The following is an 11,967-nucleotide window of genomic DNA, read 5'->3' on the forward strand; positions in this document are numbered from 1 at the left end:
ACCATGTTCAAGTTAGATAAGTTAATTATATAGAAAATTGTATAATGAAATAATAAAAATAATGGCATTATGTGCAAAAATGCAGTGCAGGTATCATAACAAATTTAGAAATGACATAAAAAAACGTTAACATTGTCAATGACGATAACAATAGTTAACAAAGATACAGCATGCCAAAAAAATTGGAAAAAAGTGATCCATCGGAAGCATTAATCACAACAAAATAACATGAAAATTGCAGACTCGGTTTGATTGAGTCTGTACATGAGAGATAATGAATAAGTGCACCATCGCAAGTCTGCATCGGAAGAAATAATTAGGAGCGGTATGATTGTATCTAGTAAGAAAATGATAAATAACTCTTTTTTCTATAATTACTTTATAACACACTTGTACGGAACATGACTAATTATAAACATTTTTGCGCTAGCATATACGTTGTTTCAAGACACATTTTCGTATAACTCTTTTCGTCAACAAACTAAGATAGATCACACTGGTAGATTTTTAACGTTTATTAACAAGTAAGTTTTAAGTTTTTATGACTAATATTTCCTTTATTAGCATATTAGAAAAGTTCTATAAATGTTAAAATCGATATCGCATTAAATTCCTACTGTATATTGCAGGCATCTCGTTTCAATTCACTTGGAAATATCCCAGAAAACTGAAGGTAAGTTAATAAGTATTTATTCAAAAAGCAACATGTACCACAAACAAAGGGAAAAACACACCACAACATAAAGTAGATAAATAAATCAAATAAAAACTCACACTGTAACTCAAATAATATCTGTTGATTACATATTTGCAGAATTATCTTGAAGTAATTTATTATCATGTTATTGCTCATAGATGAATGCGTTATCGAAGCTATTTCTTCATTATACAGTGATTTCTATGCAATACAAAAGTCACGTGACACAGTTTCTAAAGCGTATGTCAAAGAATCATCGTTTTGTTTGTGTTTTCCTACAACGAAACAAATGTAAGAACATATACACGTAACTGATTCGGAATATCCGAAAATGAAATATATGTCAATATATAATGAGAAAGCGTTATACAATTATAAAAGAAATAAAGAAATTAATCCATCAATGAAGTAATAAAAACAATTGGACTATATAAAGTTTGATAAAAAATAAATCAATAGGCATACACTGACACTATGCTCATTTTTCTTTTTAAATTTGAGAGGAATTGGATATATATTTTCAAAAAATGTTAATGGTAACTAAACCGTTAAAATTTCATTTTCCATCAGTCCAAGCAATACAAAGTCCCGTTGTACTCTGTATCGTCACCAAAATAAAGCTTGATTTGTTTCAAATAAACCTCCACGTATCCGTCAATAGGTAATGCAAAGTTCTTTTAAAAAAGAATGCCTCATTTTGTTGATATTTGAACAAGTGCTGATATTTTTATCTTACGAATTGTTTTGTTTAAATCTAATTTTTAAATCTTTTAATAATTATGTTTAAGTTATGTTTTAAACGTGCTGTCATTCTACATATGATGTAAATGAAAAAGATAACGACGTAAAACAGTTCTGGAATTCTCAAGGGACTCGGATTACTTTTCTGTGATCTGTCATTTTTTTCCTTCAATTCATACACAGCATAACTGCTACAACTGCATTACTGCCGGTTACATGAGATACAGTTTACTTGATTAAATATTTTATAAACAGACTAACCAAAACGGAGTATGCGACATTACTTTTCTTGTTAAAAGCAAAACATAATTTCAATCATCAACCAGTCGAAAATGAAAAGAGATTTAAGTCAAATCTAAATTTCCAGGTTCTATATCGTGTGATCCAAACACAATATACAGTTTAAAAAAAAACAAAATGCAACGTTTACTTTTCTCGTATAAACACAACATAATTTCAATCAGTAATCAATTGGAAAATAAAAGATAATTTAAACAAAACTTTGCTAACAAAATTTCTAGCTAATGCTTAAATATCAATCATAATAATCAGTCAAACGAAACAGAAAGCTCTGAATCACCCTCAGAAATCACCGATACAAACATAAACCGAATTGTTCAGTTGCATTTGATTTTCACGATGCCGTCAATTGATATTTTCTCCACTTTCTATGTAAGCCACTCTGCTTTGTCGTCGAATTTCATTTGGTCGGATATCAATGGCACTTTGGAGTTCTTGAAGAAAATTATCAGGCAACTCGTTATCATAGTGGATTTCAACCCATGGTGAGCCTCCAAGTAAATAGTTACAGAAATATTAAATAGTTTTATATATTAAAAAAATCAAGGACACCAACATAACAAATGCTGCTGAAATAATAAGATTGAAAAAATAATTAGAATGTCCAAGAGTTGTATCACTCCTAACAACAAATGACGTAAAACATAATTAAAACATGTCGTATGGTCCTTTTCAGATGTATGAATGGTCGTTTATGCCTGTAAGGACATAAACATACGCCTTGATAAATAAATAAATAAATAAATAAGACAACAATTTCTGGCGCAAACCAATAGAAATATTTATATCAAAGTGCATAAATACAGTTCCGAAATACATAAACGATCAATGGAAATATGCATGATAATGAAACATAATGAATAACAACAATTACCTGTAAGGACATAAACAATAATTTACAGAGGCAGAAACGTGCAAGAAAGAAACCCGGATGGATGCTAAATGATAACTGAGAATTAGATTAATGCTTTTCTTTTCTTTATAGTATAGGTGTGTCTCAACTTTGAAGTTAGGCGTTGTTCAGTACCTGATGTGTTTCGTTTTATGTTTTATACCATGTACCATATATTTTACCTTGATAATTTATAAATGTACTTAACAGTACTTTAAAGATCAAGAATTTATTGTTGAGGGTGCACCTTTTCAATGAATTCACAGTTCTACTGATAAATTAAAATTTTGTTTCCGCGTGACAAAATTTTCTTTCGCGATTCGCTGCATACGGTATTTTTGTGGAACGTGCTTGCATTTAAGGTCTTTTGCCCGGGTATTATATATTTGCTCACAGGTTGTAATTGCCTTCAGTATTTAGATTTAGTTATGTAGAACCTAGTAGTTTAGTTACTTTATGGTCTAAGCTTACTATTTGCAATGTCTGATTCAAGCTCTTCCTCTTTAATATTTTATGAATGTCGGGGCGACGTTCCCCAAAGTGGGGAAGTATGTCATGTGGTCGATATTCGTGTTTTTGAATATCGTTTTTATGTATCATTTTGTCCTTGTATTTGTATATATATCTCTTGTATTTGTCTTTTTACAGTCCGATATACAATCCATTATCCCATATCATTCCTATATCATTCCATTTCATCATCTCATTATAACAACTAATTTCTCATATTTCATTTTGACATAATTTGCATGCCGGGCCTCAGTTTTTACAAACTTCACGGAAAAACCATCTCACGCATGCGCACTTTGATATAAATTTTTCTATTGGTTTGCGCCAGAAATTTTTATCTGATTTATTTATTTATTTATCAAGGCGTATGTTTTATGTCCTTACAGGCATAAACGACCATTCATACATTTAAAAAGGACCATACGACATAGAGTTTAGTGATCAATTCTCTAGAAATCCTCTTATAACGAACATTGTATACATTGAATAAATAACGGTAAAAACGTAACTGCAAATTAATTTTGATATTAAAATTCGTGTACCTACCTTTAACAATTTGCCTTCCAACGTGTGTGAGCAGGACTAGTCCAACAGCAGGGTTGATTACGTCGTCAGATTTTTTACGATTTGCTCCTAACTCTTTGGACAACTGTCCGCATTTCATTGCATCGATTCCGTGTACATAACCTGTCATATTAAACTGTCAACGTCAGTACGAGAAATTATTTTTATACCTAATTATTTGGATTTGTTCAAGGAAAATGTTGAAAAATGTAAGTTACTATTTAAATTTCATTTTACATAAAACAAAATTGGATAGTGATTTACATGGTCCGTAGAATAAAACTTCTATTAAAGCTTAATTTGGATAACAATTCTACAATGGGAAAGTTCTCACGAATGCTTTAAAACTAGCCCTGTATTATTTGCTTCAATCAATTTTGGTTGACCTCCATTAAATCAATATGTTGGTGATAAATTGTTAAGTGCGCATTTGATAATCGTTTGTTTCGATGCATTTCAAATTATTTATTGTCAAGAATAAAAATAAAAATAAATTTATTTCTAACATCTCTGGTAAAGGTTTAAACAATTTAGATTATCCAAATCTACCTGCAGTTTCAGCATATAGCTTTTTGGTTTGTTTGGATTTAGGTAATATAGTGAAAACGTCAGTCCCTTTTTCACAGAGTTTGTCGGCTATTTCTTGTTGTACGCCCTGTTCCTCAAGCATGATTACAAATTGTTTAATGGCGGTTCCATTCTGTAATGTAGTTTCGATCATGTCATATGCTTCATTTAAACTTGATGCCTTTTTAACACTAACCAACAGTTGACCTCCTATTAAAGTAAGTACAAACCAGAATTCAGAATTGCATGACAATATCAATTCAAAGCTATCATAATATATTACTAATGATATTTCCTCGTTTGTTTGTTAGTTAAACAAGTCTACAGCCTTTTGCACAAAAATTCTTAGGACAAATTGCTATCGTAAGAGAAATCTTCAGCTATTTTCACAAATATTTTAAACAATACTTAAGTGTAAAATTTGTCGTAACTATAGTTTTTTTTTGTACAAATTATTAATGGCTGTTCCATTCTGTAATGTAGTTTCGATTATGTCATATGTTTCATGTAAACGTGGTGCCCTTTTAACACTAACCAACAGTTGACCTCCTTTTAAAGTGAGGTAAGTACAAACCACTTTTATAACTCAAAATTCTTAGCAAGGATAATTTAATTTTTACAAGAATTATAACATGGCTGGCATTATTTCCATGATATTATTATAATGTTGTAAAAGACAAAGCAAAATTTTTTTTTTTAATTTTTAAGCATTTTTATAATTACATGCATATTAATATCTACTTTTGTAGTTGTTTGTACGTATTCCTTATTGCAATACCTAAATATTTAACTAATTCAATTAGATCTTCTGGTCCCTCTCCTTGGAGACATTTTATAGATTCAGCAACCTCTAGAGCGTTCCCAATCATGTAACCGAGAGGAGAGTTCATGTCAGTAATTAAGGCAACTGTTTTGACATCCAGTCTGTTTCCTGTGTTAACCTAAAAAGTAATTATATGGAAAAGGCATTAATTAAAAATTTGGATAGTTGACGAATCAATTTCCAATCATTAAGTGGACATATTCATTGTGTTTTGTCTTTTCGGATTTCATCATTTATGTACATTTATATTTATTGGATATACATGTATAGTTTGCTTACTTTGAATATCTTGCCTATCAACGCTGCTTGTTTTAATCAAACAAAGAACCTTTGATTATTTCGTGTGAGACAGAGGGACGAATGCTCCAGAAGGTGCCCGTTCGAACCTGATATAATGCAGACAGGGTCACCTGAACACTTCTGTCAGCAATTAGGTTTGTTAGTTGGCACATGAGCATAACAAAGTGTCGATGACTTATTTATATTACATCATTGAATATTTCACAGTATGATACTTTTAGACATTTTTTGAGTTACCAATTTAATTGACTTAAGTTTATAATCTACGTTTTAATGATCATAAATAATTCTATTCAACCGAAAAAGAAACAGTTTACCATTCTTTTAGATAAGACTTTTGCAATGTCCATTGTTTGGCAGAATGCCCCTTTTCCAAACTTGACATCCAGAACCAATGCATGAAGTGACTCACTAATTTTTTTGACATGATTGATCCTGAAAGGATTTGAGTGTAGTTTTTTCTTATGTTGTCAATGCTTTTGTTCTGAATTGCACTTGCGTTAAATGCATTTACATGTATCACAGTTCACAAATGTTCGCCAAAATTCAAAATAAACATCTTGAAGTTGCTTCGAACTTAAACATGCAAACACCCTTTAATTGCTTGAGAAGAAAGACATTATCTCATATTCTATGGAACGTTTGATAATCAAACGTGGAAATACGAATTTGTTTTATAATGTGAATGGTATATTTATTCAACAGATGTTCTTCTTGTATTATATGTTAAAAACAATACTGGCAACGTTTTAGTTAGTCTGTCACTCATATGAAATCGAATCTTACCCGTAATCAGTCCGTGCTCATTTACTGTTTTAGTTTCGTCTCGTAAAGCGTACAAAATTTTATCAGCAGGTACAAGCTGACTTGTTTGACTAACAATACAACATCCAGCTTTCGTCAATATTCGCAGCATATTCTCTTTTTCCTGCATAACTTTAAAGCCTGGGATAGACTCAAGTTTGTCTAACGTACCACCTGTGTGTTCAAGACCTCTACCTGATATCATTGGTACCTAAAAACATTAATTCACCATTGTCATTTTAACTTTAGCTATCATTTATCAACTCAAATCTTTTTAGCCCCAGTACAATTTGTCTGTGTATTTCTTCGATGCATAAAAGTTTTCCGAAACATGACAAGCGAAAATCTTTTTGGGAGCATTTACTTAACATCACCAGTATTCAGGCCGACGAGATACAGTGCAAGATTGAGGTTAAAGGATTTGATTATTATTTAATAATCATGATGTCATAGTATTAATAAAATGAGTCCCGAAGCAAAACAAACTCTTAACCTATACAATTGTTCATAATGTACTAAGAAGAGTATACACAATTACATACATGTTGAGTGCATAGATGTATCAGACATTTCTCAGCCGAACATACTCTCCCTTTAATATCATCTTTTATACCAAAGAAAAAAAAAACTGAAATTGTATGGTTTCATAAATTAAATATGGATTATAAAACAAACATGTGATCAGTAAATAATTTTATTTTGATGCCAAGTAGACATTTACAAGCATACCTTCAGCCCACACGCTGCAAGTGCAGGTGCAAGAACTAAGCTGACCTTGTCACCAACACCACCTGTACTATGTTTGTCCACAACTGTCCAATCGTTAGGCCAAAAGCCTTTCAGAGTTTCCCCAGAACGAATCATTGCGTCTGTGAGATGAGTAGTCTCATCCTCGTTAAGCGTTTTGTCATAGATCGCCTTTAACATGTCACCTTTCAATATCAAATGGTTATCTATTTATGTAAATGTTTTGTAACTATTTAAATTATTAAATAGTTCAAAGTACATATGCTAGCTTCCGTGAAGTTGTTTTTATATCTAAGTACTGACACGTTTTCCTACGTAATTGATCTTGTGTAAATTAAATTGAGTGAACCGACAGTTTCTATTAACAATGATAACTGTGAACTAAGTTAAAATTTGAAGTGCATATAACTGTGTGAATCTTCTGTAAATAATACATTAACTCACAAAAGCAAAAGTACTGTCAATATATTTATAACCAAGAACCCGTTTTTTTTTTACAATTTTCAATCAAATTTGGGATTTTATTAATCAATTTTGTAAAGAAGAACTTTTAAGTAATTTAAATACGTTTAAAATGTATTCAAATATAGATCACAGATAGAGTATCCCATCGTATCTTTGCCCCAGAGTTGTGGAATCTAAAACTTGATACAGACATTTACAACTTATGAATTGAGATTACGTCTCCTAATATTTTTAAAGACATGAATTCTTATATGGAAACTTTCCCCTTCTTGCTCAATATTTTTATTACCTTATTATTAATCTTTACATTATGTCAGTGAAAACATGTTTTAACAACATTATTGTTCTTTTACAAGCACATTGCACTAGAAGCTTGCAATTAATTGGCATTATTTTTTTTTTAAATGCAATATTTTTAAAATGCATATTTTACCTTAGAAATGAACAACTTTTTCTTCTTTAGAAAGGGCAAGCGAGTTGTCAAAAAATGTACCAAAATGTCCAAATAATATTTTGTATTTAACATTATTAAGATCCCTTTTGACGACCCAATAGTGGGTGACATATGTATCACAATCCCATTGTTACAAATTGAATTGAGTTAAGGTTAATTATACATGTAGCTAAATGTAAATATTTCTACACCACGGAAATGTATAGTTGTATCAATTATCATACTAAACTGATTAGATTATTATTTTTTCATTCATATCAATTAGTGCTTAAGTGTACAGGATATTCCTGCACTTGACAAATCTCATCACAAATATCTTCATAATCTTAATTTTGAGTGTTATTTTAATCACTTGATTTACAGAAACAACTCAAACTACAGACACCGTTGCTTTTTGTTAATAAATGTTGATAATTATATCATACTTATTATTTGATGGTGGAATATATCAATTGTACACAATATAAATAAACTATTTACATGGAAGGAAAAAGCAACACGGAACGTGGTTTATTTATTCTTCTTACAGCAACTCACTGCTTCCATAATCTTTTAAGATTTCGGGTATAATGTATCATAATAATGATCCAATATTTTATCAAAATCATTAAACCATTTTACGTTATGACAAATCAAAATTAGAAGATATTGATAAATGTTTGCTTGTCTAGGCACATACATTGAAACAAAATAACGTGTACATATTTGCTTTCTTTTGCAAACATTTATTAGACAGTTACCTAAGTTATAATGTTTATAAAATATACTTTAAAAGCAAATATTGTATTGATATTTATTTAACTCTGACTTGAGTTTTACTATTTGAATTCTATGAAATCTATTGTAAGAACTTTATTAAACTTTATCTTTACAAGTAATACCAGATCGACCCAAACGAAGGACATTTATCATTTAACACTTCATCGATTGTTAAAAATGAAAGAATTTCAAACAAACCACTTTAATTCCCACAAACTTGGGCCGAGTTTGGGAAAGAGTTCATCAATCAAATTAATCAATAAATAACTCTCACATACGTGCGCATAGATATTTCAGAAATAAGACAAAACATGCACTATTATATCAGTCGTTTAAAATATTTTTGAATGCGGAATATTCTTTTTCAGTGTAATTCTGTTTTTTTCTGCTCAATGTTTATTATTCTTTTTCAGTGTTAGCACATTCTATATTCATGCATTAAACCGAATGTATCAAAGTTTTAATTCATTCAATGTGACAAAAATAATATTTGCTATTACAACCCTTAAACCCATGAACGGCAATCATGCCAAACATGCCTTTAATGTATCGCACTATTTGTTCATTACTTAAATAACATTATGATCGGTAAAAACTGCATGCTGAAAATACTTTATTCATTGATTCAGGGTAGTATTTGTAAACATGCAGCGGTACAAAATATTAATTTACATACCTGATTGTTTATTGCACAATATATGCAGTTATTATTATACTATACCTTAAACATGCCTTAATAAACTATCGAGTTTATTTTAGGGAATCAAATGCAGATAACGGAGTTTATTTTATAAATAAAAAATAGAATAAATAGTATTCGATTATTGTACAGAAATACACATGAACTATCCACGTTATCTTTGGAATACATGTAATCAATTTCAAACAGATAACAAGTATATATATACATGTGTGATTTGTCCTGTCATATAACTGGTATATATCTTAATTTGTTATAGGACCGATTTCTTTTCTGGCCAAATCTTCTCTGGTTAAATACTGTGTATGTAGTGGTTAGTGACGGCATCCACAGAGATCACATTTACACAGGACAATATTGTTAAAAAGTTTGTAACATTTAAAAGAGGACAAAGTGCAGCTTTCAATGTAAAACGTTTATTTAAATATATATTTTGAAAACTTAGCTAGGTTAATAAACGGAAAACGGTGTATTTTACAATTATTAGTAAGAACATATATTAGAAAAAAGCATTATCTCTGATTTATTTTGATATCATGACTACATTTTCATTTTATGAGTACAGACATCTATCAGTCTACTTGATATTGACGGTTTGAGCAATACTAATGAAAATGTCTCTGTAAAAGAAATTCCAGAACCCGCATTAATGATTTAACATAGCAGCCAAAAGTATTGGCGTATTATCTTTATTAAGTTTTGCTTGGATATTTTCGTGTGATAACGACAGGTGCAATGTAAAAATAAGTCACACTGTCTGAAGAGTCTAGAAATTCACTGGGGAATATAATTACGAAGATTCTAGAAGGTCATAGCAAGTTAAAAGTACAAACCTATATGCTCCTTCTGTTCTGATACATTGGTAACATTATCACCACCTTGTTCCTTATTTGTTTCAACTTGTGTTGCACATGTCACGAAATATTCTATCTCTTTCTTACATAATGTTTGGTTATTTCTTGTCTTGCAAACAAGATCCTTAATTGACAATGGTCTGGTACTCTGTTGATTTTCCTCCATTTTACTCTATGTTTTCGAAAGAAAATGTCCTTTTATATTTTTTTCTAAATAAATTAAAGTGAATTAGGAATAAAATATGATAACATAAAATAATATTACTTGAACAAAATGGTTGAGCTGGAACAACTCCATAGAGTACTTGTAAAATGTTAAAACATTGTGGACAGCTGTATGATTGCATGAATTAGGGGGAGGATTTTTACGTTTGATTATCTATGTTACGTCATGTCTGCAAATTGTTTTGAGAAGCTGTTGACTGACAAAGCGATATCAAATCCCGCCCTTAAATCTTGTCGTAACATCTAGCCAATAACTGTTGAATATTTTAGATATAATGATAGCTACATGTATATAGAAAAAAACGGTGAAAGTGAAAAAAAATGTATATCCTTAAGGTTGGATATCCTTAGTTTTAATTATCCGTTAGTTTTAATTTTATTTCGTCAACCACTTTATATAGTCAACGCTTCATTTTGCATTACAATACATTTGTGCTTTTAAATAAAGTTAATGTACTTACACATATATTTATTTCAAATATATGTTTATATTTTATTTAAAAATATGCTAATAATAATAAAAGCGTTACCAAAATTCCGTGTGTCATACGCGACCAACAGCACTAAATTGATGTAGTACCTCTCATTATTCTGCCATCTTGGATCTGGCAAGATTGCTAGTCATTCTTCTGAGATTTGTGACCTTCTTATAATCTCCCAAATTATTTAGAAAAAAAAAATGATAAAAATATATATCTATATTATCACATAAATAAAATAACATGTCTGTTTAAACACATATATCTTTTTGAATAGTAAAATCATATTTATATTTGACAGAGTATACGTAAGAAACCCAATTACGCAATCTTTGTTAGCTGGATCTATTTTTACATTGGCGACACTAGCGTTATTTCTTTTTACTTTTATAGGTATATTTAATACTCACATTCTGTTGAGAAGTCTAATCTTAAAAATTGTTAAGATAAACTTCATTCTGTAAAATCATGTTTATAAACTTCTGAAAAAAGAAATTCTGTGTAAATTCGAGACTCGTGATTTACTTGGAGTCAGTATAAGCTATTGGCATAAAAGACACGACAAACTAAACACTATATGTAATCTTCACTTTTGTACATTTTTTAATAATTCAGTGTCTGTAATACTATATACCTCTTGGACTCAAATCAATGGTATTCCAACTTACCTTGACAATTGATAAATGACATTGACAATGTTGTAATACACGGATTTAAGGGTAATATAATCTCTATGGTCATATACATGTACATATCATATAAATGCAGAGATAATCAATCTATATAAATATTGTTAAGCCTGTGCTTTTCATATAAAATCGTACGATAAATACCTATCACGCAATCGCTGATTTTACATGACATGACATGTATGACATTCCTTTATCTAAAAGTGGAAAGGATTAAGTATTAAGTGGTTTTACTTTCGGCAAGAAACTAGACATTGTTTTTAATCAGAAAAATAGAAAATGTGGCCAAAATCGATAAACCTTGAATTTAAACAATCTCTTATCTTTTTGATAAAGTACGAAAGGGAAAGTAAATGTCAACCTGTGTTTTATAAATGTTTTATTCAAGCTCTCTGCA

General features: G+C 30.1%; 1 pseudogene; it reads right to left on the reverse strand.

Moving 5' to 3' along the window:
* Positions 1-674: 674 nt before the first annotated feature.
* LOC132725802 (thymidine phosphorylase-like) lies at positions 675-11,500 on the reverse strand (annotated as a pseudogene).
* Positions 11,501-11,967: the final 467 nt, after the last annotated feature.

The sequence above is a fragment of the Ruditapes philippinarum genome, unplaced genomic scaffold, assembly GCF_026571515.1.
Source record: "Ruditapes philippinarum isolate M1 unplaced genomic scaffold, ASM2657151v2 ctg541_1_1_1_1, whole genome shotgun sequence".
Lineage (NCBI taxonomy): Eukaryota > Metazoa > Mollusca > Bivalvia > Venerida > Veneridae > Ruditapes > Ruditapes philippinarum.